Raw genomic sequence first — 22,736 nt, 5'->3', positions numbered from 1 at the left:
CAGCTTGCAACCAATCTACTGACTTTCTAAAGCATTCAGGAACCTTAGGCTCTGCTTGCTTCACTTCTTCACTACAACATTTTGCCTTTCGCCGAGAGAAAACTTTCTCTGCTATGGACCTTTGTAGCATCTTCAAACATCTTCACAAATACCATCCTCACATGACATCTTGGCCTCACCAGTTGCCAGTCTCTTGCTAAGCCTAGGTCAACTTTCACCACTTGCCTTTCCCAAGAAACCCGCGCAAGAAAAAGACCTATTACACAGAGCACTTGAGCATCAATTCACCTTGGCGCCCATACTTCTGATGGCTGCTAGCAATGCTTAAAGGACAACTCTGCTTTGACATTGTTCTGCACAGACAACTTTAACAGCAGACCCTGATCAATCATGCAGAGATAATGCTTTCAGGATTTTGTTCCTAGAAGGAGATAGAAGAACTTAGCCCGCCGTGCCCCACTCACAACAGACAGCTGCCCAGACAGAGGACCCTTTCCATACTGCTTGGCTTCACTCCTTGTCTTCACACCCAGCAACTTTCCCATTGGCACTAACTACACTCGGTGCAGCTGCAACAACATCACCTTAAGAAATGTGTGAATAACGCTAGGACTAGCATACAAAATGTGCCCTGATCCTATAGTGGCTAGTACTCTTTGTTGTGGCTGCAAGCAACCATGTGTGAATACGGTTTATGGCGGGCTGCTTTCTGCACTCCTCTTGCAACCTTCTTCAAGCTTTTAGAACAGCATTGTGAATATCTGGACTCAGAGACAGCAAATTCATGACATTTTAATAGAGATTATCTCTCAAAGAAGTTCTCGCTACAGAAGATGTTCAGTGGAATAGGGCACTTCAACGAGGCCCACTTTCCTTGTGGCCGCAAGGAAAACGTGCTATGCATATGTCAGCAGCAGGGCCAGTGGCGCAATGGATAACGCGTCTGACTACGGATCAGAAGATTGTAGGTTCGACTCCTACCTGGCTCAGGAAACATGCCGTGATCGTATAGTGGTTAGTACTCTGCGTTGTGGCCGCAGCAACCCCGGTTCGAATCCGGGTCACGGCAGGCTCTTTACTTTCTTCCTCTGCGACTTTTTCTTCAGCTTGCAACCAATCTACTGACTTTCTAAAGCATTCAGGAACCTTAGGCTCTGCTTGCTTCACTTCTTCACTACAACATTTTGCCTTTCGCCGAGAGAAAACTTTCTCTGCTATGGACCTTTGTAGCATCTTCAAACATCTTCACAAATACCATCCTCACATGACATCTTGGCCTCACCAGTTGCCAGTCTCTTGCTAAGCCTAGGTCAACTTTCACCACTTGCCTTTCCCAAGAAACCCGCGCAAGAAAAAGACCTATTACACAGAGCACTTGAGCATCAATTCACCTTGGCGCCCATACTTCTGATGGCTGCTAGCAATGCTTAAAGGACAACTCTGCTTTGACATTGTTCTGCACAGACAACTTTAACAGCAGACCCTGATCAATCATGCAGAGATAATGCTTTCAGGATTTTGTTCCTAGAAGGAGATAGAAGAACTTAGCCCGCCGTGCCCCACTCACAACAGACAGCTGCCCAGACAGAGGACCCTTTCCATACTGCTTGGCTTCACTCCTTGTCTTCACACCCAGCAACTTTCCCATTGGCACTAACTACACTCGGTGCAGCTGCAACAACATCACCTTAAGAAATGTGTGAATAACGCTAGGACTAGCATACAAAATGTGCCCTGATCCTATAGTGGCTAGTACTCTTTGTTGTGGCTGCAAGCAACCATGTGTGAATACGGTTTATGGCGGGCTGCTTTCTGCACTCCTCTTGCAACCTTCTTCAAGCTTTTAGAACAGCATTGTGAATATCTGGACTCAGAGACAGCAAATTCATGACATTTTAATAGAGATTATCTCTCAAAGAAGTTCTCGCTACAGAAGATGTTCAGTGGAATAGGGCACTTCAACGAGGCCCACTTTCCTTGTGGCCGCAAGGAAAACGTGCTATGCATATGTCAGCAGCAGGGCCAGTGGCGCAATGGATAACGCGTCTGACTACGGATCAGAAGATTGTAGGTTCGACTCCTACCTGGCTCAGGAAACATGCCGTGATCGTATAGTGGTTAGTACTCTGCGTTGTGGCCGCAGCAACCCCGGTTCGAATCCGGGTCACGGCAGGCTCTTTACTTTCTTCCTCTGCGACTTTTTCTTCAGCTTGCAACCAATCTACTGACTTTCTAAAGCATTCAGGAACCTTAGGCTCTGCTTGCTTCACTTCTTCACTACAACATTTTGCCTTTCGCCGAGAGAAAACTTTCTCTGCTATGGACCTTTGTAGCATCTTCAAACATCTTCACAAATACCATCCTCACATGACATCTTGGCCTCACCAGTTGCCAGTCTCTTGCTAAGCCTAGGTCAACTTTCACCACTTGCCTTTCCCAAGAAACCCGCGCAAGAAAAAGACCTATTACACAGAGCACTTGAGCATCAATTCACCTTGGCGCCCATACTTCTGATGGCTGCTAGCAATGCTTAAAGGACAACTCTGCTTTGACATTGTTCTGCACAGACAACTTTAACAGCAGACCCTGATCAATCATGCAGAGATAATGCTTTCAGGATTTTGTTCCTAGAAGGAGATAGAAGAACTTAGCCCGCCGTGCCCCACTCACAACAGACAGCTGCCCAGACAGAGGACCCTTTCCATACTGCTTGGCTTCACTCCTTGTCTTCACACCCAGCAACTTTCCCATTGGCACTAACTACACTCGGTGCAGCTGCAACAACATCACCTTAAGAAATGTGTGAATAACGCTAGGACTAGCATACAAAATGTGCCCTGATCCTATAGTGGCTAGTACTCTTTGTTGTGGCTGCAAGCAACCATGTGTGAATACGGTTTATGGCGGGCTGCTTTCTGCACTCCTCTTGCAACCTTCTTCAAGCTTTTAGAACAGCATTGTGAATATCTGGACTCAGAGACAGCAAATTCATGACATTTTAATAGAGATTATCTCTCAAAGAAGTTCTCGCTACAGAAGATGTTCAGTGGAATAGGGCACTTCAACGAGGCCCACTTTCCTTGTGGCCGCAAGGAAAACGTGCTATGCATATGTCAGCAGCAGGGCCAGTGGTGCAATGGATAACGCGTCTGACTACGGATCAGAAGATTGTAGGTTCGACTCCTACCTGGCTCAGGAAACATGCTGTGATCGTATAGTGGTTAGTACTCTGCGTTGTGGCCGCAGCAACCCCGGTTCGAATCCGGGTCACGGCAGGCTCTTTACTTTCTTCCTCTGCGACTTTTTCTTCAGCTTGCAACCAATCTACTGACTTTCTAAAGCATTCAGGAACCTTAGGCTCTGCTTGCTTCACTTCTTCACGACAACATTTTGCCTTTTGCCGAGAGAAAACTTTCTCTGCTATGGACCTTTGTAGCATCTTCAAACATCTTCACAAATACCATCCTCACATGACATCTTGGCCTCACCAGTTGCCAGTCTCTTGCTAAGCCTAGGTCAACTTTCACCACTTGCCTTTCCCAAGAAAACCGCGCAAGAAAAAGACCTATTACACAGAGCACTTGAGCATCAATTCACCTTGGCGCCCATACTTCTGATGGCTGCTAGCAATGCTTAAAGGACAACTCTGCTTTGACATTGTTCTGCACAGACAACTTTAACAGCAGACCCTGATCAATCATGCAGAGATAATGCTTTCAGGATTTTGTTCCTAGAAGGAGATAGAAGAACTTAGCCCGCCGTGCCCCACTCACAACAGACAGCTGCCCAGACAGAGGACCCTTTCCATACTGCTCGGCTTCACTCCTTGTCTTCACACCCAGCAACTTTCCCATTGGCACTAACTACACTCGGTGCAGCTGAAACAACATCACCTTAAGAAATGTGTGAATAACGCTAGGACTAGCATACAAAATGTGCCCTGATCCTATAGTGGCTAGTACTCTTTGTTGTGGCTGCAAGCAACCTGGTGTGAATACGGTTTACGGCGGGCTGCTTTCTGCACTCCTCTTGCAACCTTCTTCAAGCTTTTAGAACAGCATTGTGAATATCTGGACTCAGAGACAGCAAATTCATGACATTTTAATAGAGATTATCTCTCAAAGAAGTTCTCGCTACAGAAGATGTTCAGTGGAATAGGGCACTTCAACCAGGCCCACTTTCCTTGTGGCCGCAAGGAAAACGTGCTATGCATATGTCAGCAGCAGGGCCAGTGGCGCAATGGATAACGCGTCTGACTACGGATCAGAAGATTGTGGGTTCGACTCCTACCTGGCTCAGGAAACATGCCGTGACCGTATAGTGGTTAGTACTCTGCGTTGTGGCCGCAGCAACCCCGGTTCGAATCCGGGTCACGGCAGGCTCTTTACTTTCTTCCTCTGCGACTTTTTCTTCAGCTTGCAACCAATCTACTGACTTTCTAAAGCATTCAGGAACCTTAGGCTCTGCTTGCTTCACTTCTTCACTACAACATTTTGCCTTTCGCCGAGAGAAAACTTTCTCTGCTATGGACCTTTGTAGCATCTTCAAACATCTTCACAAATACCATCCTCACATGACATCTTGGCCTCACCAGTTGCCAGTCTCTTTCTAAGCCTAGGTCAACTTTCACCACTTGCCTTTCCCAAGAAACCCGCGCAAGAAAAAGACCTATTACACAGAGCACTTGAGCATCAATTCACCTTGGCGCCCATACTTCTGATGGCTGCTAGCAATGCTTAAAGGACAACTCTGCTTTGACATTGTTCTGCACAGACAACTTTAACAGCAGACCCTGATCAATCATGCAGAGATAATGCTTTCAGGATTTTGTTCCTAGAAGGAGATAGAAGAACTTAGCCCGCCGTGCCCCACTCACAACAGACAGCTGCCCAGACAGAGGACCCTTTCCATACTGCTTGGCTTCACTCCTTGTCTTCACACCCAGCAACTTTCCCATTGGCACTAACTACACTCGGTGCAGCTGCAACAACATCACCTTAAGAAATGTGTGAATAACGCTAGGACTAGCATACAAAATGTGCCCTGATCCTATAGTGGCTAGTACTCTTTGTTGTGGCTGCAAGCAACCTGGTGTGAATACGGTTTACGGCGGGCTGCTTTCTGCACTCCTCTTGCAACCTTCTTCAAGCTTTTAGAACAGCATTGTGAATATCTGGACTCAGAGACAGCAAATTCATGACATTTTAATAGAGATTATCTCTCAAAGAAGTTCTCGCTACAGAAGATGTTCAGTGGAATAGGGCACTTCAACGAGGCCCACTTTCCTTGTGGCCGCAAGGAAAACGTGCTATGCATATGTCAGCAGCAGGGCCAGTGGCGCAATGGATAACGCATCTGACTACGGATCAGAAGATTGTAGGTTCGACTCCTACCTGGCTCAGGAAACATGCCGTGATCGTATAGTGGTTAGTACTCTGCGTTGTGGCCGCAGCAACCCCGGTTCGAATCCGGGTCACGGCAGGCTCTTTACTTTCTTCCTCTGCGACTTTTTCTTCAGCTTGCAACCAATCTACTGACTTTCTAAAGCATTCAGGAACCTTAGGCTCTGCTTGCTTCACTTCTTCACTACAACATTTTGCCTTTCGCCGAGAGAAAACTTTCTCTGCTATGGACCTTTGTAGCATCTTCAAACATCTTCACAAATACCATCCTCACATGACATCTTGGCCTCACCAGTTGCCAGTCTCTTGCTAAGCCTAGGTCAACTTTCACCACTTGCCTTTCCCAAGAAACCCGCGCAAGAAAAAGACCTATTACACAGAGCACTTGAGCATCAATTCACCTTGGCGCCCATACTTCTGATGGCTGCTAGCAATGCTTAAAGGACAACTCTGCTTTGACATTGTTCTGCACAGACAACTTTAACAGCAGACCCTGATCAATCATGCAGAGATAATGCTTTCAGGATTTTGTTCCTAGAAGGAGATAGAAGAACTTAGCCCGCCGTGCCCCACTCACAACAGACAGCTGCCCAGACAGAGGACCCTTTCCATACTGCTCGGCTTCACTCCTTGTCTTCACACCCAGCAACTTTCCCATTGGCACTAACTACACTCGGTGCAGCTGCAACAACATCACCTTAAGAAATGTGTGAATAACGCTAGGACTAGCATACAAAATGTGCCCTGATCCTATAGTGGCTAGTACTCTTTGTTGTGGCTGCAAGCAACCTGGTGTGAATACGGTTTACGGCGGGCTGCTTTCTGCACTCCTCTTGCAACCTTCTTCAAGCTTTTAGAACAGCATTGTGAATATCTGGACTCAGAGACAGCAAATTCATGACATTTTAATAGAGATTATCTCTCAAAGAAGTTCTCGCTACAGAAGATGTTCAGTGGAATAGGGCATTTCAACGAGGCCCACTTTCCTTGTGGCCGCAAGGAAAACGTGCTATGCATATGTCAGCAGCAGGGCCAGTGGCGCAATGGATAACGCATCTGACTACGGATCAGAAGATTGTAGGTTCGACTCCTACCTGGCTCAGGAAACATGCCGTGATCGTATAGTGGTTAGTACTCTGCGTTGTGGCCGCAGCAACCCCGGTTCGAATCCGGGTCACGGCAGGCTCTTTACTTTCTTCCTCTGCGACTTTTTCTTCAGCTTGCAACCAATCTACTGACTTTCTAAAGCATTCAGGAACCTTAGGCTCTGCTTGCTTCACTTCTTCACTACAACATTTTGCCTTTCGCCGAGAGAAAACTTTCTCTGCTATGGACCTTTGTAGCATCTTCAAACATCTTCACAAATACCATCCTCACATGACATCTTGGCCTCACCAGTTGCCAACTCTTGCTAAGCCTAGGTCAACTTTCACCACTTGCCTTTCCCAAGAAACCCGCGCAAGAAAAAGACCTATTACACAGAGCACTTGAGCATCAATTCACCTTGGCGCCCATACTTCTGATGGCTGCTAGCAATGCTTTAAGGACAACTCTGCTTTGACATTGTTCTGCACAGACAACTTTAACAGCAGACCCTGATCAATCATGCAGAGATAATGCTTTCAGGATTTTGTTCCTAGAAGGAGATAGAAGAACTTAGCCCGCCGTGCCCCACTCACAACAGACAGCTGCCCAGACAGAGGACCCTTTCCATACTGCTCGGCTTCACTCCTTGTCTTCACACCCAGCAACTTTCCCATTGGCACTAACTACACTCGGTGCAGCTGCAACAACATCACCTTAAGAAATGTGTGAATAACGCTAGGACTAGCATACAAAATGTGCCCTGATCCTATAGTGGCTAGTACTCTTTGTTGTGGCTGCAAGCAACCTGGTGTGAATACGGTTTACGGCGGGCTGCTTTCTGCACTCCTCTTGCAACCTTCTTCAAGCTTTCAGAACAGCATTGTGAATATCTGGACTCAGAGACAGCAAATTCATGACATTTTAATAGAGATTAACTCTCAAAGAAGTTCTCGCTACAGAAGATGTTCAGTGGAATAGGGCACTTCAACGAGGCCCACTTTCCTTGTGGCCGCAAGGAAAACGTGCTATGCATATGTCAGCAGCAGGGCCAGTGGCGCAATGGATAACGCATCTGACTACGGATCAGAAGATTGTAGGTTCGACTCCTACCTGGCTCAGGAAACATGCCGTGATCGTATAGTGGTTAGTACTCTGCGTTGTGGCCGCAGCAACCCCGGTTCGAATCCGGGTCACGGCAGGCTCTTTACTTTCTTCCTCTGCGACTTTTTCTTCAGCTTGCAACCAATCTACTGACTTTCTAAAGCATTCAGGAACCTTAGGCTCTGCTTGCTTCACTTCTTCACTACAACATTTTGCCTTTCGCCGAGAGAAAACTTTCTCTGCTTTGGACCTTTGTAGCATCTTCAAACATCTTCACAAATACCATCCTCACATGACATCTTGGCCTCACCAGTTGCCAGTCTCTTGCTAAGCCTAGGTCAACTTTCACCACTTGCCTTTCCCAAGAAACCCGCGCAAGAAAAAGACCTATTACACAGAGCACTTGAGCATCAATTCACCTTGGCGCCCATACTTCTGATGGCTGCTAGCAATGCTTAAAGGACAACTCTGCTTTGACATTGTTCTGCACAGACAACTTTAACAGCAGACCCTGATCAATCATGCAGAGATAATGCTTTCAGGATTTTGTTCCTAGAAGGAGATAGAAGAACTTAGCCCGCTGTGCCCCACTCACAACAGACAGCTGCCCAGACAGAGGACCCTTTCCATACTGCTTGGCTTCACTCCTTGTCTTCACACCCAGCAACTTTCCCATTGGCACTAACTACACTCGGTGCAGCTGCAACAACATCACCTTAAGAAATGTGTGAATAACGCTAGGACTAGCATACAAAATGTGCCCTGATCCTATAGTGGCTAGTACTCTTTGTTGTGGCTGCAAGCAACCATGTGTGAATACGGTTTATGGCGGGCTGCTTTCTGCACTCCTCTTGCAACCTTCTTCAAGCTTTTAGAACAGCATTGTGAATATCTGGACTCAGAGACAGCAAATTCATGACATTTTAATAGAGATTAACTCTCAAAGAAGTTCTCGCTACAGAAGATGTTCAGTGGAATAGGGCACTTCAACGAGGCCCACTTTCCTTGTGGCCGCAAGGAAAACGTGCTATGCATATGTCAGCAGCAGGGCCAGTGGAGCAATGGATAACGCGTCTGACTACGGATCAGAAGATTGTAGGTTCGACTCCTACCTGGCTCAGGAAACATGCCGTGATCGTATAGTGGTTAGTACTCTGCGTTGTGGCCGCAGCAACCCCGGTTCAAATCCGGGTCACGGCAGGCTCTTTACTTTCTTCCTCTGCGACTTTTTCTTCAGCTTGCAACCAATCTACTGACTTTCTAAAGCATTCAGGAACCTTAGGCTCTGCTTGCTTCACTTCTTCACTACAACATTTTGCCTTTCGCCGAGAGAAAACTTTCTCTGCTATGGACCTTTGTAGCATCTTCAAACATCTTCACAAATACCATCCTCACATGACATCTTGGCCTCACCAGTTGCCAGTCTCTTGCTAAGCCTAGGTCAACTTTCACCACTTGCCTTTCCCAAGAAACCCGCGCAAGAAAAAGACCTATTACACAGAGCACTTGAGCATCAATTCACCTTGGCGCCCATACTTCTGATGGCTGCTAGCAATGCTTAAAGGACAACTCTGCTTTGACATTGTTCTGCACAGACAACTTTAACAGCAGACCCTGATCAATCATGCAGAGATAATGCTTTCAGGATTTTGTTCCTAGAAGGAGATAGAAGAACTTAGCCCGCCGTGCCCCACTCACAACAGACAGCTGCCCAGACAGAGGACCCTTTCCATACTGCTCGGCTTCACTCCTTGTCTTCACACCCAGCAACTTTCCCATTGGCACTAACTACACTCGGTGCAGCTGCAACAACATCACCTTAAGAAATGTGTGAATAACGCTAGGACTAGCATACAAAATGTGCCCTGATCCTATAGTGGCTAGTACTCTTTGTTGTGGCTGCAAGCAACCTGGTGTGAATACGGTTTACGGCGGGCTGCTTTCTGCACTCCTCTTGCAACCTTCTTCAAGCTTTTAGAACAGCATTGTGAATATCTGGACTCAGAGACAGCAAATTCATGACATTTTAATAGAGATTATCTCTCAAAGAAGTTCTCGCTACAGAAGATGTTCAGTGGAATAGGGCACTTCAACGAGGCCCACTTTCCTTGTGGCCGCAAGGAAAACGTGCTATGCATATGTCAGCAGCAGGGCCAGTGGCGCAATGGATAACGCGTCTGACTACGGATCAGAAGATTGTAGGTTCGACTCCTACCTGGCTCAGGAAACATGCCGTGATCGTATAGTGGTTAGTACTCTGCGTTGTGGCCGCAGCAACCCCGGTACGAATCCGGGTCACAGCAGGCTCTTTACTTTCTTCCTCTGTGACTTTTTCTTCAGCTTGCAACCAATCTACTGACTTTCTAAAGCATTCAGGAACCTTAGGCTCTGCTTGCTTCACTTCTTCACTACAACATTTTGCCTTTCGCCGAGAGAAAACTTTCTCTGCTATGGACCTTTGTAGCATCTTCAAACATCTTCACAAATACCATCCTCACATGACATCTTGGCCTCACCAGTTGCCAGTCTCTTGCTAAGCCTAGGTCAACTTTCACCACTTGCCTTTCCCAAGAAACCCACGCAAGAAAAAGACCTATTACACAGAGCACTTGAGCATCAATTCACCTTGGCGCCCATACTTCTGATGGCTGCTAGCAATGCTTAAAGGACAACTCTGCTTTGACATTGTTCTGCACAGACAACTTTAACAGCAGACCCTGATCAATCATGCAGAGATAATGCTTTCAGGATTTTGTTCCTAGAAGGAGATAGAAGAACTTAGCCCGCCGTGCCCCACTCACAACAGACAGCTGCCCAGACAGAGGACCCTTTCCATACTGCTTGGCTTCACTCCTTGTCTTCACACCCAGCAACTTTCCCATTGGCACTAACTACACTCGGTGCAGCTGCAACAACATCACCTTAAGAAATGTGTGAATAACGCTAGGACTAGCATACAAAATGTGCCCTGATCCTATAGTGGCTAGTACTCTTTGTTGTGGCTGCAAGCAACCATGTGTGAATACGGTTTATGGCGGGCTGCTTTCTGCACTCCTCTTGCAACCTTCTTCAAGCTTTTAGAACAGCATTGTGAATATCTGGACTCAGAGACAGCAAATTCATGACATTTTAATAGAGATTATCTCTCAAAGAAGTTCTCGCTACAGAAGATGTTCAGTGGAATAGGGCACTTCAACGAGGCCCACTTTCCTTGTGGCCGCAAGGAAAACGTGCTATGCATATGTCAGCAGCAGGGCCAGTGGTGCAATGGATAACGCGTCTGACTACGGATCAGAAGATTGTAGGTTCGACTCCTACCTGGCTCAGGAAACATGCTGTGATCGTATAGTGGTTAGTACTCTGCGTTGTGGCCGCAGCAACCCCGGTTCGAATCCAGGTCACGGCAGGCTCTTTACTTTCTTCCTCTGCGACTTTTTCTTCAGCTTGCAACCAATCTACTGACTTTCTAAAGCATTCAGGAACCTTAGGCTCTGCTTGCTTCACTTCTTCACTACAACATTTTGCCTTTTGCCGAGAGAAAACTTTCTCTGCTATGGACCTTTGTAGCATCTTCAAACATCTTCACAAATACCATCCTCACATGACATCTTGGCCTCACCAGTTGCCAGTCTCTTGCTAAGCCTAGGTCAACTTTCACCACTTGCCTTTCCCAAGAAAACCGCGCAAGAAAAAGACCTATTACACAGAGCACTTGAGCATCAATTCACCTTGGCGCCCATACTTCTGATGGCTGCTAGCAATGCTTAAAGGACAACTCTGCTTTGACATTGTTCTGCACAGACAACTTTAACAGCAGACCCTGATCAATCATGCAGAGATAATGCTTTCAGGATTTTGTTCCTAGAAGGAGATAGAAGAACTTAGCCCGCCGTGCCCCACTCACAACAGACAGCTGCCCAGACAGAGGACCCTTTCCATACTGCTCGGCTTCACTCCTTGTCTTCACACCCAGCAACTTTCCCATTGGCACTAACTACACTCGGTGCAGCTGCAACAACATCACCTTAAGAAATGTGTGAATAACGCTAGGACTAGCATACAAAATGTGCCCTGATCCTATAGTGGCTAGTACTCTTTGTTGTGGCTGCAAGCAACCTGGTGTGAATACGGTTTACGGCGGGCTGCTTTCTGCACTCCTCTTGCAACCTTCTTCAAGCTTTTAGAACAGCATTGTGAATATCTGGACTCAGAGACAGCAAATTCATGACATTTTAATAGAGATTATCTCTCAAAGAAGTTCTCGCTACAGAAGATGTTCAGTGGAATAGGGCACTTCAACCAGGCCCACTTTCCTTGTGGCCGCAAGGAAAACGTGCTATGCATATGTCAGCAGCAGGGCCAGTGGCGCAATGGATAACGCGTCTGACTACGGATCAGAAGATTGTGGGTTCGACTCCTACCTGGCTCAGGAAACATGCCGTGACCGTATAGTGGTTAGTACTCTGCGTTGTGGCCGCAGCAACCCCGGTTCGAATCCGGGTCACGGCAGGCTCTTTACTTTCTTCCTCTGCGACTTTTTCTTCAGCTTGCAACCAATCTACTGACTTTCTAAAGCATTCAGGAACCTTAGGCTCTGCTTGCTTCACTTCTTCACTACAACATTTTGCCTTTCGCCGAGAGAAAACTTTCTCTGCTATGGACCTTTGTAGCATCTTCAAACATCTTCACAAATACCATCCTCACATGACATCTTGGCCTCACCAGTTGCCAGTCTCTTTCTAAGCCTAGGTCAACTTTCACCACTTGCCTTTCCCAAGAAACCCGCGCAAGAAAAAGACCTATTACACAGAGCACTTGAGCATCAATTCACCTTGGCGCCCATACTTCTGATGGCTGCTAGCAATGCTTAAAGGACAACTCTGCTTTGACATTGTTCTGCACAGACAACTTTAACAGCAGACCCTGATCAATCATGCAGAGATAATGCTTTCAGGATTTTGTTCCTAGAAGGAGATAGAAGAACTTAGCCCGCCGTGCCCCACTCACAACAGACAGCTGCCCAGACAGAGGACCCTTTCCATACTGCTTGGCTTCACTCCTTGTCTTCACACCCAGCAACTTTCCCATTGGCACTAACTACACTCGGTGCAGCTGCAACAACATCACCTTAAGAAATGTGTGAATAACGCTAGGACTAGCATACAAAATGTGCCCTGATCCTATAGTGGCTAGTACTCTTTGTTGTGGCTGCAAGCAACCTGGTGTGAATACGGTTTACGGCGGGCTGCTTTCTGCACTCCTCTTGCAACCTTCTTCAAGCTTTTAGAACAGCATTGTGAATATCTGGACTCAGAGACAGCAAATTCATGACATTTTAATAGAGATTATCTCTCAAAGAAGTTCTCGCTACAGAAGATGTTCAGTGGAATAGGGCACTTCAACGAGGCCCACTTTCCTTGTGGCCGCAAGGAAAACGTGCTATGCATATGTCAGCAGCAGGGCCAGTGGCGCAATGGATAACGCATCTGACTACGGATCAGAAGATTGTAGGTTCGACTCCTACCTGGCTCAGGAAACATGCCGTGATCGTATAGTGGTTAGTACTCTGCGTTGTGGCCGCAGCAACCCCGGTTCGAATCCGGGTCATGGCAGGCTCTTTACTTTCTTCCTCTGCGACTTTTTCTTCAGCTTGCAACCAATCTACTGACTTTCTAAAGCATTCAGGAACCTTAGGCTCTGCTTGCTTCACTTCTTCACTACAACATTTTGCCTTTCGCCGAGAGAAAACTTTCTCTGCTATGGACCTTTGTAGCATCTTCAAACATCTTCACAAATACCATCCTCACATGACATCTTGGCCTCACCAGTTGCCAGTCTCTTGCTAAGCCTAGGTCAACTTTCACCACTTGCCTTTCCCAAGAAACCCGCGCAAGAAAAAGACCTATTACACAGAGCACTTGAGCATCAATTCACCTTGGCGCCCATACTTCTGATGGCTGCTAGCAATGCTTAAAGGACAACTCTGCTTTGACATTGTTCTGCACAGACAACTTTAACAGCAGACCCTGATCAATCATGCAGAGATAATGCTTTCAGGATTTTGTTCCTAGAAGGAGATAGAAGAACTTAGCCCGCCGTGCCCCACTCACAACAGACAGCTGCCCAGACAGAGGACCCTTTCCATACTGCTCGGCTTCACTCCTTGTCTTCACACCCAGCAACTTTCCCATTGGCACTAACTACACTCGGTGCAGCTGCAACAACATCACCTTAAGAAATGTGTGAATAACGCTAGGACTAGCATACAAAATGTGCCCTGATCCTATAGTGGCTAGTACTCTTTGTTGTGGCTGCAAGCAACCTGGTGTGAATACGGTTTACGGCGGGCTGCTTTCTGCACTCCTCTTGCAACCTTCTTCAAGCTTTTAGAACAGCATTGTGAATATCTGGACTCAGAGACAGCAAATTCATGACATTTTAATAGAGATTATCTCTCAAAGAAGTTCTCGCTACAGAAGATGTTCAGTGGAATAGGGCACTTCAACGAGGCCCACTTTCCTTGTGGCCGCAAGGAAAACGTGCTATGCATATGTCAGCAGCAGGGCCAGTGGCGCAATGGATAACGCATCTGACTACGGATCAGAAGATTGTAGGTTCGACTCCTACCTGGCTCAGGAAACATGCCGTGATCGTATAGTGGTTAGTACTCTGCGTTGTGGCCGCAGCAACCCCGGTTCGAATCCGGGTCACGGCAGGCTCTTTACTTTCTTCCTCTGCGACTTTTTCTTCAGCTTGCAACCAATCTACTGACTTTCTAAAGCATTCAGGAACCTTAGGCTCTGCTTGCTTCACTTCTTCACTACAACATTTTGCCTTTCGCCGAGAGAAAACTTTCTCTGCTATGGACCTTTGTAGCATCTTCAAACATCTTCACAAATACCATCCTCACATGACATCTTGGCCTCACCAGTTGCCAGTCTCTTGCTAAGCCTAGGTCAACTTTCACCACTTGCCTTTCCCAAGAAACCCGCGCAAGAAAAAGACCTATTACACAGAGCACTTGAGCATCAATTCACCTTGGCGCCCATACTTCTGATGGCTGCTAGCAATGCTTTAAGGACAACTCTGCTTTGACATTGTTCTGCACAGACAACTTTAACAGCAGACCCTGATCAATCATGCAGAGATAATGCTTTCAGGATTTTGTTCCTAGAAGGAGATAGAAGAACTTAGCCCGCCGTGCCCCACTCACAACAGACAGCTGCCCAGACAGAGGACCCTTTCCATACTGCTCGGCTTCACTCCTTGTCTTCACACCCAGCAACTTTCCCATTGGCACTAACTACACTCGGTGCAGCTGCAACAACATCACCTTAAGAAATGTGTGAATAACGCTAGGACTAGCATACAAAATGTGCCCTGATCCTATAGTGGCTAGTACTCTTTGTTGTGGCTGCAAGCAACCTGGTGTGAATACGGTTTACGGCGGGCTGCTTTCTGCACTCCTCTTGCAACCTTCTTCAAGCTTTTAGAACAGCATTGTGAATATCTGGACTCAGAGACAGCAAATTCATGACATTTTAATAGAGATTAACTCTCAAAGAAGTTCTCGCTACAGAAGATGTTCAGTGGAATAGGGCACTTCAACGAGGCCCACTTTCCTTGTGGCCGCAAGGAAAACGTGCTATGCATATGTCAGCAGCAGGGCCAGTGGCGCAATGGATAACGCATCTGACTACGGATCAGAAGATTGTAGGTTCGACTCCTACCTGGCTCAGGAAACATGCCGTGATCGTATAGTGGTTAGTACTCTGCGTTGTGGCCGCAGCAACCCCGGTTCGAATCCGGGTCACGGCAGGCTCTTTACTTTCTTCCTCTGCGACTTTTTCTTCAGCTTGCAACCAATCTACTGACTTTCTAAAGCATTCAGGAACCTTAGGCTCTGCTTGCTTCACTTCTTCACTACAACATTTTGCCTTTCGCCGAGAGAAAACTTTCTCTGCTTTGGACCTTTGTAGCATCTTCAAACATCTTCACAAATACCATCCTCACATGACATCTTGGCCTCACCAGTTGCCAGTCTCTTGCTAAGCCTAGGTCAACTTTCACCACTTGCCTTTCCCAAGAAACCCGCGCAAGAAAAAGACCTATTACACAGAGCACTTGAGCATCAATTCACCTTGGCGCCCATACTTCTGATGGCTGCTAGCAATGCTTAAAGGACAACTCTGCTTTGACATTGTTCTGCACAGACAACTTTAACAGCAGACCCTGATCAATCATGCAGAGATAATGCTTTCAGGATTTTGTTCCTAGAAGGAGATAGAAGAACTTAGCCCGCTGTGCCCCACTCACAACAGACAGCTGCCCAGACAGAGGACCCTTTCCATACTGCTTGGCTTCACTCCTTGTCTTCACACCCAGCAACTTTCCCATTGGCACTAACTACACTCGGTGCAGCTGCAACAACATCACCTTAAGAAATGTGTGAATAACGCTAGGACTAGCATACAAAATGTGCCCTGATCCTATAGTGGCTAGTACTCTTTGTTGTGGCTGCAAGCAACCATGTGTGAATACGGTTTATGGCGGGCTGCTTTCTGCACTCCTCTTGCAACCTTCTTCAAGCTTTTAGAACAGCATTGTGAATATCTGGACTCAGAGACAGCAAATTCATGACATTTTAATAGAGATTAACTCTCAAAGAAGTTCTCGCTACAGAAGATGTTCAGTGGAATAGGGCACTTCAACGAGGCCCACTTTCCTTGTGGCCGCAAGGAAAACGTGCTATGCATATGTCAGCAGCAGGGCCAGTGGAGCAATGGATAACGCGTCTGACTACGGATCAGAAGATTGTAGGTTCGACTCCTACCTGGCTCAGGAAACATGCCGTGATCGTATAGTGGTTAGTACTCTGCGTTGTGGCCGCAGCAACCCCGGTTCAAATCCGGGTCACGGCAGGCTCTTTACTTTCTTCCTCTGCGACTTTTTCTTCAGCTTGCAACCAATCTACTGACTTTCTAAAGCATTCAGGAACCTTAGGCTCTGCTTGCTTCACTTCTTCACTACAACATTTTGCCTTTCGCCGAGAGAAAACTTTCTCTGCTATGGACCTTTGTAGCATCTTCAAACATCTTCACAAATACCATCCTCACATGACATCTTGGCCTCACCAGTTGCCAGTCTCTTGCTAAGCCTAGGTCAACTTTCACCACTTGCCTTTCCCAAGAAACCCGCGCAAGAAAAAGACCTATTACACAGAGCACTTGAGCATCAATTCACCTTGGCGCCCATACTTCTGATGGCTGCTAGCAATGCTTAAAGGACAACTCTGCTTTGACATTGTTCTGCACAGACAACTTTAACAGCAGACCCTGATCAATCATGCAGAGATAATGCTTTCAGGATTTTGTTCCTAGAAGGAGATAGAAGAACTTAGCCCGCCGTGCCCCACTCACAACAGACAGCTGCCCAGACAGAGGACCCTTTCCATACTGCTCGGCTTCACTCCTTGTCTTCACACCCAGCAACTTTCCCATTGGCACTAACTACACTCGGTGCAGCTGCAACAACATCACCTTAAGAAATGTGTGAATAACGCTAGGACTAGCATACAAAATGTGCCCTGATCCTATAGTGGCTAGTACTCTTTGTTGTGGCTGCAAGCAACCTGGTGTGAATACGGTTTACGGCGGGCTGCTTTCTGCACTCCTCTTGCAACCTTCTTCAAGCTTTTAGAACAGCATTGTGAATATCTGGACTCAGAGACAGCAAATTCATGACATTTTAATAGAGATTATCTCTCAAAGAAGTTCTCGCTACAGAAGATGTTCAGTGGAATAGGGCACTTCAACGAGGCCCACTTTCCTTGTGGCCGCAAGGAAAACGTGCTATGCATATGTCAGCAGCAGGGCCAGTGGCGCAATGGATAACGCGTCTGACTACGGATCAGAAGATTGTAGGTTCGACTCCTACCTGGCTCAGGAAACATGCCGTGATCGTATAGTGGTTAGTACTCTGCGTTGTGGCCGCAGCAACCCCGGTACGAATCCGGGTCACAGCAGGCTCTTTACTTTCTTCCTCTGTGACTTTTTCTTCAGCTTGCAACCAATCTACTGACTTTCTAAAGCATTCAGGAACCTTAGGCTCTGCTTGCTTCACTTCTTCACTACAACATTTTGCCTTTCGCCGAGAGAAAACTTTCTCTGCTATGGACCTTTGTAGCATCTTCAAACATCTTCACAAATACCATCCTCACATGACATCTTGGCCTCACCAGTTGCCAGTCTCTTGCTAAGCCTAGGTCAACTTTCACCACTTGCCTTTCCCAAGAAACCCACGCAAGAAAAAGACCTATTACACAGAGCACTTGAGCATCAATTCACCTTGGCGCCCATACTTCTGATGGCTGCTAGCAATGCTTAAAGGACAACTCTGCTTTGACATTGTTCTGCACAGACAACTTTAACAGCAGACCCTGATCAATCATGCAGAGATAATGCTTTCAGGATTTTGTTCCTAGAAGGAGATAGAAGAACTTAGCCCGCCGTGCCCCACTCACAACAGACAGCTGCCCAGACAGAGGACCCTTTCCATACTGCTTGGCTTCACTCCTTGTCTTCACACCCAGCAACTTTCCCATTGGCACTAACTACACTCGGTGCAGCTGCAACAACATCACCTTAAGAAATGTGTGAATAACGCTAGGACTAGCATACAAAATGTGCCCTGATCCTATAGTGGCTAGTACTCTTTGTTGTGGCTGCAAGCAACCATGTGTGAATACGGTTTATGGCGGGCTGCTTTCTGCACTCCTCTTGCAACCTTCTTCAAGCTTTTAGAACAGCATTGTGAATATCTGGACTCAGAGACAGCAAATTCATGACATTTTAATAGAGATTATCTCTCAAAGAAGTTCTCGCTACAGAAGATGTTCAGTGGAATAGGGCACTTCAACGAGGCCCACTTTCCTTGTGGCCGCAAGGAAAACGTGCTATGCATATGTCAGCAGCAGGGCCAGTGGTGCAATGGATAACGCGTCTGACTACGGATCAGAAGATTGTAGGTTCGACTCCTACCTGGCTCAGGAAACATGCTGTGATCGTATAGTGGTTAGTACTCTGCGTTGTGGCCGCAGCAACCCCGGTTCGAATCCAGGTCACGGCAGGCTCTTTACTTTCTTCCTCTGCGACTTTTTCTTCAGCTTGCAACCAATCTACTGACTTTCTAAAGCATTCAGGAACCTTAGGCTCTGCTTGCTTCACTTCTTCACTACAACATTTTGCCTTTTGCCGAGAGAAAACTTTCTCTGCTATGGACCTTTGTAGCATCTTCAAACATCTTCACAAATACCATCCTCACATGACATCTTGGCCTCACCAGTTGCCAGTCTCTTGCTAAGCCTAGGTCAACTTTCACCACTTGCCTTTCCCAAGAAAACCGCGCAAGAAAAAGACCTATTACACAGAGCACTTGAGCATCAATTCACCTTGGCGCCCATACTTCTGATGGCTGCTAGCAATGCTTAAAGGACAACTCTGCTTTGACATTGTTCTGCACAGACAACTTTAACAGCAGACCCTGATCAATCATGCAGAGATAATGCTTTCAGGATTTTGTTCCTAGAAGGAGATAGAAGAACTTAGCCCGCCGTGCCCCACTCACAACAGACAGCTGCCCAGACAGAGGACCCTTTCCATACTGCTCGGCTTCACTCCTTGTCTTCACACCCAGCAACTTTCCCATTGGCACTAACTACACTCGGTGCAGCTGCAACAACATCACCTTAAGAAATGTGTGAATAACGCTAGGACTAGCATACAAAATGTGCCCTGATCCTATAGTGGCTAGTACTCTTTGTTGTGGCTGCAAGCAACCTGGTGTGAATACGGTTTACGGCGGGCTGCTTTCTGCACTCCTCTTGCAACCTTCTTCAAGCTTTTAGAACAGCATTGTGAATATCTGGACTCAGAGACAGCAAATTCATGACATTTTAATAGAGATTATCTCTCAAAGAAGTTCTCGCTACAGAAGATGTTCAGTGGAATAGGGCACTTCAACCAGGCCCACTTTCCTTGTGGCCGCAAGGAAAACGTGCTATGCATATGTCAGCAGCAGGGCCAGTGGCGCAATGGATAACGCGTCTGACTACGGATCAGAAGATTGTGGGTTCGACTCCTACCTGGCTCAGGAAACATGCCGTGACCGTATAGTGGTTAGTACTCTGCGTTGTGGCCGCAGCAACCCCGGTTCGAATCCGGGTCACGGCAGGCTCTTTACTTTCTTCCTCTGTGACTTTTTCTTCAGCTTGCAACCAATCTACTGACTTTCTAAAGCATTCAGGAACCTTAGGCTCTGCTTGCTTCACTTCTTCACTACAACATTTTGCCTTTCGCCGAGAGAAAACTTTCTCTGCTATGGACCTTTGTAGCATCTTCAAACATCTTCACAAATACCATCCTCACATGACATCTTGGCCTCACCAGTTGCCAGTCTCTTTCTAAGCCTAGGTCAACTTTCACCACTTGCCTTTCCCAAGAAACCCGCGCAAGAAAAAGACCTATTACACAGAGCACTTGAGCATCAATTCACCTTGGCGCCCATACTTCTGATGGCTGCTAGCAATGCTTAAAGGACAACTCTGCTTTGACATTGTTCTGCACAGACAACTTTAACAGCAGACCCTGATCAATCATGCAGAGATAATGCTTTCAGGATTTTGTTCCTAGAAGGAGATAGAAGAACTTAGCCCGCCGTGCCCCACTCACAACAGACAGCTGCCCAGACAGAGGACCCTTTCCATACTGCTTGGCTTCACTCCTTGTCTTCACACCCAGCAACTTTCCCATTGGCACTAACTACACTCGGTGCAGCTGCAACAACATCACCTTAAGAAATGTGTGAATAACGCTAGGACTAGCATACAAAATGTGCCCTGATCCTATAGTGGCTAGTACTCTTTGTTGTGGCTGCAAGCAACCTGGTGTGAATACGGTTTACGGCGGGCTGCTTTCTGCACTCCTCTTGCAACCTTCTTCAAGCTTTTAGAACAGCATTGTGAATATCTGGACTCAGAGACAGCAAATTCATGACATTTTAATAGAGATTATCTCTCAAAGAAGTTCTCGCTACAGAAGATGTTCAGTGGAATAGGGCACTTCAACGAGGCCCACTTTCCTTGTGGCCGCAAGGAAAACGTGCTATGCATATGTCAGCAGCAGGGCCAGTGGCGCAATGGATAACGCATCTGACTACGGATCAGAAGATTGTAGGTTCGACTCCTACCTGGCTCAGGAAACATGCCGTGATCGTATAGTGGTTAGTACTCTGCGTTGTGGCCGCAGCAACCCCGGTTCGAATCCGGGTCATGGCAGGCTCTTTACTTTCTTCCTCTGCGACTTTTTCTTCAGCTTGCAACCAATCTACTGACTTTCTAAAGCATTCAGGAACCTTAGGCTCTGCTTGCTTCACTTCTTCACTACAACATTTTGCCTTTCGCCGAGAGAAAACTTTCTCTGCTATGGACCTTTGTAGCATCTTCAAACATCTTCACAAATACCATCCTCACATGACATCTTGGCCTCACCAGTTGCCAGTCTCTTGCTAAGCCTAGGTCAACTTTCACCACTTGCCTTTCCCAAGAAACCCGCGCAAGAAAAAGACCTATTACACAGAGCACTTGAGCATCAATTCACCTTGGCGCCCATACTTCTGATGGCTGCTAGCAATGCTTAAAGGACAACTCTGCTTTGACATTGTTCTGCACAGACAACTTTAACAGCAGACCCTGATCAATCATGCAGAGATAATGCTTTCAGGATTTTGTTCCTAGAAGGAGATAGAAGAACTTAGCCCGCCGTGCCCCACTCACAACAGACAGCTGCCCAGACAGAGGACCCTTTCCATACTGCTCGGCTTCACTCCTTGTCTTCACACCCAGCAACTTTCCCATTGGCACTAACTACACTCGGTGCAGCTGCAACAACATCACCTTAAGAAATGTGTGAATAACGCTAGGACTAGCATACAAAATGTGCCCTGATCCTATAGTGGCTAGTACTCTTTGTTGTGGCTGCAAGCAACCTGGTGTGAATACGGTTTACGGCGGGCTGCTTTCTGCACTCCTCTTGCAACCTTCTTCAAGCTTTTAGAACAGCATTGTGAATATCTGGACTCAGAGACAGCAAATTCATGACATTTTAATAGAGATTATCTCTCAAAGAAGTTCTCGCTACAGAAGATGTTCAGTGGAATAGGGCACTTCAACGAGGCCCACTTTCCTTGTGGCCGCAAGGAAAACGTGCTATGCATATGTCAGCAGCAGGGCCAGTGGCGCAATGGATAACGCATCTGACTACGGATCAGAAGATTGTAGGTTCGACTCCTACCTGGCTCAGGAAACATGCCGTGATCGTATAGTGGTTAGTACTCTGCGTTGTGGCCGCAGCAACCCCGGTTCGAATCCGGGTCACGGCAGGCTCTTTACTTTCTTCCTCTGCGACTTTTTCTTCAGCTTGCAACCAATCTACTGACTTTCTAAAGCATTCAGGAACCTTAGGCTCTGCTTGCTTCACTTCTTCACTACAACATTTTGCCTTTCGCCGAGAGAAAACTTTCTCTGCTATGGACCTTTGTAGCATCTTCAAACATCTTCACAAATACCATCCTCACATGACATCTTGGCCTCACCAGTTGCCAGTCTCTTGCTAAGCCTAGGTCAACTTTCACCACTTGCCTTTCCCAAGAAACCCGCGCAAGAAAAAGACCTATTACACAGAGCACTTGAGCATCAATTCACCTTGGCGCCCATACTTCTGATGGCTGCTAGCAATGCTTAAAGGACAACTCTGCTTTGACATTGTTCTGCACAGACAACTTTAACAGCAGACCCTGATCAATCATGCAGAGATAATGCTTTCAGGATTTTGTTCCTAGAAGGAGATAGAAGAACTTAGCCCGCTGTGCCCCACTCACAACAGACAGCTGCCCAGACAGAGGACCCTTTCCATACTGCTTGGCTTCACTCCTTGTCTTCACACCCAGCAACTTTCCCATTGGCACTAACTACACTCGGTGCAGCTGCAACAACATCACCTTAAGAAATGTGTGAATAACGCTAGGACTAGCATACAAAATGTGCCCTGATCCTATAGTGGCTAGTACTCTTTGTTGTGGCTGCAAGCAACC

At 46.9% G+C, this 22,736-nt stretch overlaps 33 non-coding genes across 33 annotated transcripts; all 33 read left to right on the top strand.

Moving 5' to 3' along the window:
* The first annotated feature begins 916 nt into the window (after positions 1-916).
* On the top strand, positions 917-989 carry TRNAR-ACG (transfer RNA arginine (anticodon ACG)). The gene has a single exon. It is a non-coding gene; the product is annotated as a tRNA-Arg (tRNA).
* Positions 990-997: 8 nt separating this feature from the next.
* TRNAH-GUG (transfer RNA histidin (anticodon GUG)) lies at positions 998-1,069 on the top strand. The gene has a single exon. It is a non-coding gene; the product is annotated as a tRNA-His (tRNA).
* Positions 1,070-2,019: 950 nt separating this feature from the next.
* Positions 2,020-2,092, top strand: TRNAR-ACG (transfer RNA arginine (anticodon ACG)). Its single transcript has one exon. It is a non-coding gene; the product is annotated as a tRNA-Arg (tRNA).
* An 8-nt stretch (positions 2,093-2,100) lies between these two features.
* On the top strand, positions 2,101-2,172 carry TRNAH-GUG (transfer RNA histidin (anticodon GUG)). Its single transcript has one exon. It is a non-coding gene; the product is annotated as a tRNA-His (tRNA).
* A 950-nt stretch (positions 2,173-3,122) lies between these two features.
* Positions 3,123-3,195, top strand: TRNAR-ACG (transfer RNA arginine (anticodon ACG)). The gene has a single exon. It is a non-coding gene; the product is annotated as a tRNA-Arg (tRNA).
* An 8-nt stretch (positions 3,196-3,203) lies between these two features.
* On the top strand, positions 3,204-3,275 carry TRNAH-GUG (transfer RNA histidin (anticodon GUG)). Its single transcript has one exon. It is a non-coding gene; the product is annotated as a tRNA-His (tRNA).
* Positions 3,276-4,225: 950 nt separating this feature from the next.
* TRNAR-ACG (transfer RNA arginine (anticodon ACG)) lies at positions 4,226-4,298 on the top strand. The gene has a single exon. It is a non-coding gene; the product is annotated as a tRNA-Arg (tRNA).
* A 1,030-nt stretch (positions 4,299-5,328) lies between these two features.
* On the top strand, positions 5,329-5,401 carry TRNAR-ACG (transfer RNA arginine (anticodon ACG)). The gene has a single exon. It is a non-coding gene; the product is annotated as a tRNA-Arg (tRNA).
* Positions 5,402-5,409: 8 nt separating this feature from the next.
* TRNAH-GUG (transfer RNA histidin (anticodon GUG)) lies at positions 5,410-5,481 on the top strand. Its single transcript has one exon. It is a non-coding gene; the product is annotated as a tRNA-His (tRNA).
* Positions 5,482-6,431: 950 nt separating this feature from the next.
* TRNAR-ACG (transfer RNA arginine (anticodon ACG)) lies at positions 6,432-6,504 on the top strand. Its single transcript has one exon. It is a non-coding gene; the product is annotated as a tRNA-Arg (tRNA).
* Positions 6,505-6,512: 8 nt separating this feature from the next.
* Positions 6,513-6,584, top strand: TRNAH-GUG (transfer RNA histidin (anticodon GUG)). Its single transcript has one exon. It is a non-coding gene; the product is annotated as a tRNA-His (tRNA).
* Positions 6,585-7,533: 949 nt separating this feature from the next.
* Positions 7,534-7,606, top strand: TRNAR-ACG (transfer RNA arginine (anticodon ACG)). The gene has a single exon. It is a non-coding gene; the product is annotated as a tRNA-Arg (tRNA).
* Positions 7,607-7,614: 8 nt separating this feature from the next.
* TRNAH-GUG (transfer RNA histidin (anticodon GUG)) lies at positions 7,615-7,686 on the top strand. The gene has a single exon. It is a non-coding gene; the product is annotated as a tRNA-His (tRNA).
* Positions 7,687-8,636: 950 nt separating this feature from the next.
* Positions 8,637-8,709, top strand: TRNAR-ACG (transfer RNA arginine (anticodon ACG)). The gene has a single exon. It is a non-coding gene; the product is annotated as a tRNA-Arg (tRNA).
* Positions 8,710-8,717: 8 nt separating this feature from the next.
* On the top strand, positions 8,718-8,789 carry TRNAH-GUG (transfer RNA histidin (anticodon GUG)). The gene has a single exon. It is a non-coding gene; the product is annotated as a tRNA-His (tRNA).
* Positions 8,790-9,739: 950 nt separating this feature from the next.
* On the top strand, positions 9,740-9,812 carry TRNAR-ACG (transfer RNA arginine (anticodon ACG)). The gene has a single exon. It is a non-coding gene; the product is annotated as a tRNA-Arg (tRNA).
* Positions 9,813-10,842: 1,030 nt separating this feature from the next.
* TRNAR-ACG (transfer RNA arginine (anticodon ACG)) lies at positions 10,843-10,915 on the top strand. Its single transcript has one exon. It is a non-coding gene; the product is annotated as a tRNA-Arg (tRNA).
* Positions 10,916-11,945: 1,030 nt separating this feature from the next.
* Positions 11,946-12,018, top strand: TRNAR-ACG (transfer RNA arginine (anticodon ACG)). Its single transcript has one exon. It is a non-coding gene; the product is annotated as a tRNA-Arg (tRNA).
* Positions 12,019-13,048: 1,030 nt separating this feature from the next.
* On the top strand, positions 13,049-13,121 carry TRNAR-ACG (transfer RNA arginine (anticodon ACG)). Its single transcript has one exon. It is a non-coding gene; the product is annotated as a tRNA-Arg (tRNA).
* An 8-nt stretch (positions 13,122-13,129) lies between these two features.
* On the top strand, positions 13,130-13,201 carry TRNAH-GUG (transfer RNA histidin (anticodon GUG)). Its single transcript has one exon. It is a non-coding gene; the product is annotated as a tRNA-His (tRNA).
* Positions 13,202-14,151: 950 nt separating this feature from the next.
* TRNAR-ACG (transfer RNA arginine (anticodon ACG)) lies at positions 14,152-14,224 on the top strand. Its single transcript has one exon. It is a non-coding gene; the product is annotated as a tRNA-Arg (tRNA).
* An 8-nt stretch (positions 14,225-14,232) lies between these two features.
* Positions 14,233-14,304, top strand: TRNAH-GUG (transfer RNA histidin (anticodon GUG)). The gene has a single exon. It is a non-coding gene; the product is annotated as a tRNA-His (tRNA).
* Positions 14,305-15,254: 950 nt separating this feature from the next.
* TRNAR-ACG (transfer RNA arginine (anticodon ACG)) lies at positions 15,255-15,327 on the top strand. Its single transcript has one exon. It is a non-coding gene; the product is annotated as a tRNA-Arg (tRNA).
* Positions 15,328-15,335: 8 nt separating this feature from the next.
* On the top strand, positions 15,336-15,407 carry TRNAH-GUG (transfer RNA histidin (anticodon GUG)). Its single transcript has one exon. It is a non-coding gene; the product is annotated as a tRNA-His (tRNA).
* Positions 15,408-16,357: 950 nt separating this feature from the next.
* TRNAR-ACG (transfer RNA arginine (anticodon ACG)) lies at positions 16,358-16,430 on the top strand. Its single transcript has one exon. It is a non-coding gene; the product is annotated as a tRNA-Arg (tRNA).
* An 8-nt stretch (positions 16,431-16,438) lies between these two features.
* TRNAH-GUG (transfer RNA histidin (anticodon GUG)) lies at positions 16,439-16,510 on the top strand. Its single transcript has one exon. It is a non-coding gene; the product is annotated as a tRNA-His (tRNA).
* A 950-nt stretch (positions 16,511-17,460) lies between these two features.
* TRNAR-ACG (transfer RNA arginine (anticodon ACG)) lies at positions 17,461-17,533 on the top strand. Its single transcript has one exon. It is a non-coding gene; the product is annotated as a tRNA-Arg (tRNA).
* Positions 17,534-18,563: 1,030 nt separating this feature from the next.
* TRNAR-ACG (transfer RNA arginine (anticodon ACG)) lies at positions 18,564-18,636 on the top strand. Its single transcript has one exon. It is a non-coding gene; the product is annotated as a tRNA-Arg (tRNA).
* Positions 18,637-19,666: 1,030 nt separating this feature from the next.
* On the top strand, positions 19,667-19,739 carry TRNAR-ACG (transfer RNA arginine (anticodon ACG)). The gene has a single exon. It is a non-coding gene; the product is annotated as a tRNA-Arg (tRNA).
* Positions 19,740-20,769: 1,030 nt separating this feature from the next.
* On the top strand, positions 20,770-20,842 carry TRNAR-ACG (transfer RNA arginine (anticodon ACG)). The gene has a single exon. It is a non-coding gene; the product is annotated as a tRNA-Arg (tRNA).
* An 8-nt stretch (positions 20,843-20,850) lies between these two features.
* TRNAH-GUG (transfer RNA histidin (anticodon GUG)) lies at positions 20,851-20,922 on the top strand. The gene has a single exon. It is a non-coding gene; the product is annotated as a tRNA-His (tRNA).
* Positions 20,923-21,872: 950 nt separating this feature from the next.
* Positions 21,873-21,945, top strand: TRNAR-ACG (transfer RNA arginine (anticodon ACG)). Its single transcript has one exon. It is a non-coding gene; the product is annotated as a tRNA-Arg (tRNA).
* An 8-nt stretch (positions 21,946-21,953) lies between these two features.
* Positions 21,954-22,025, top strand: TRNAH-GUG (transfer RNA histidin (anticodon GUG)). Its single transcript has one exon. It is a non-coding gene; the product is annotated as a tRNA-His (tRNA).
* The last annotated feature ends 711 nt before the right edge of the window (positions 22,026-22,736 follow it).

The sequence above is a fragment of the Hyperolius riggenbachi genome, chromosome 3 (assembly GCF_040937935.1).
Source record: "Hyperolius riggenbachi isolate aHypRig1 chromosome 3, aHypRig1.pri, whole genome shotgun sequence".
Taxonomy (NCBI): Eukaryota; Metazoa; Chordata; class Amphibia; order Anura; family Hyperoliidae; genus Hyperolius; species Hyperolius riggenbachi.
Note: the sequence above shows the minus strand (reverse complement) of the source record. Positions and strands in the feature narration are given on the sequence as shown.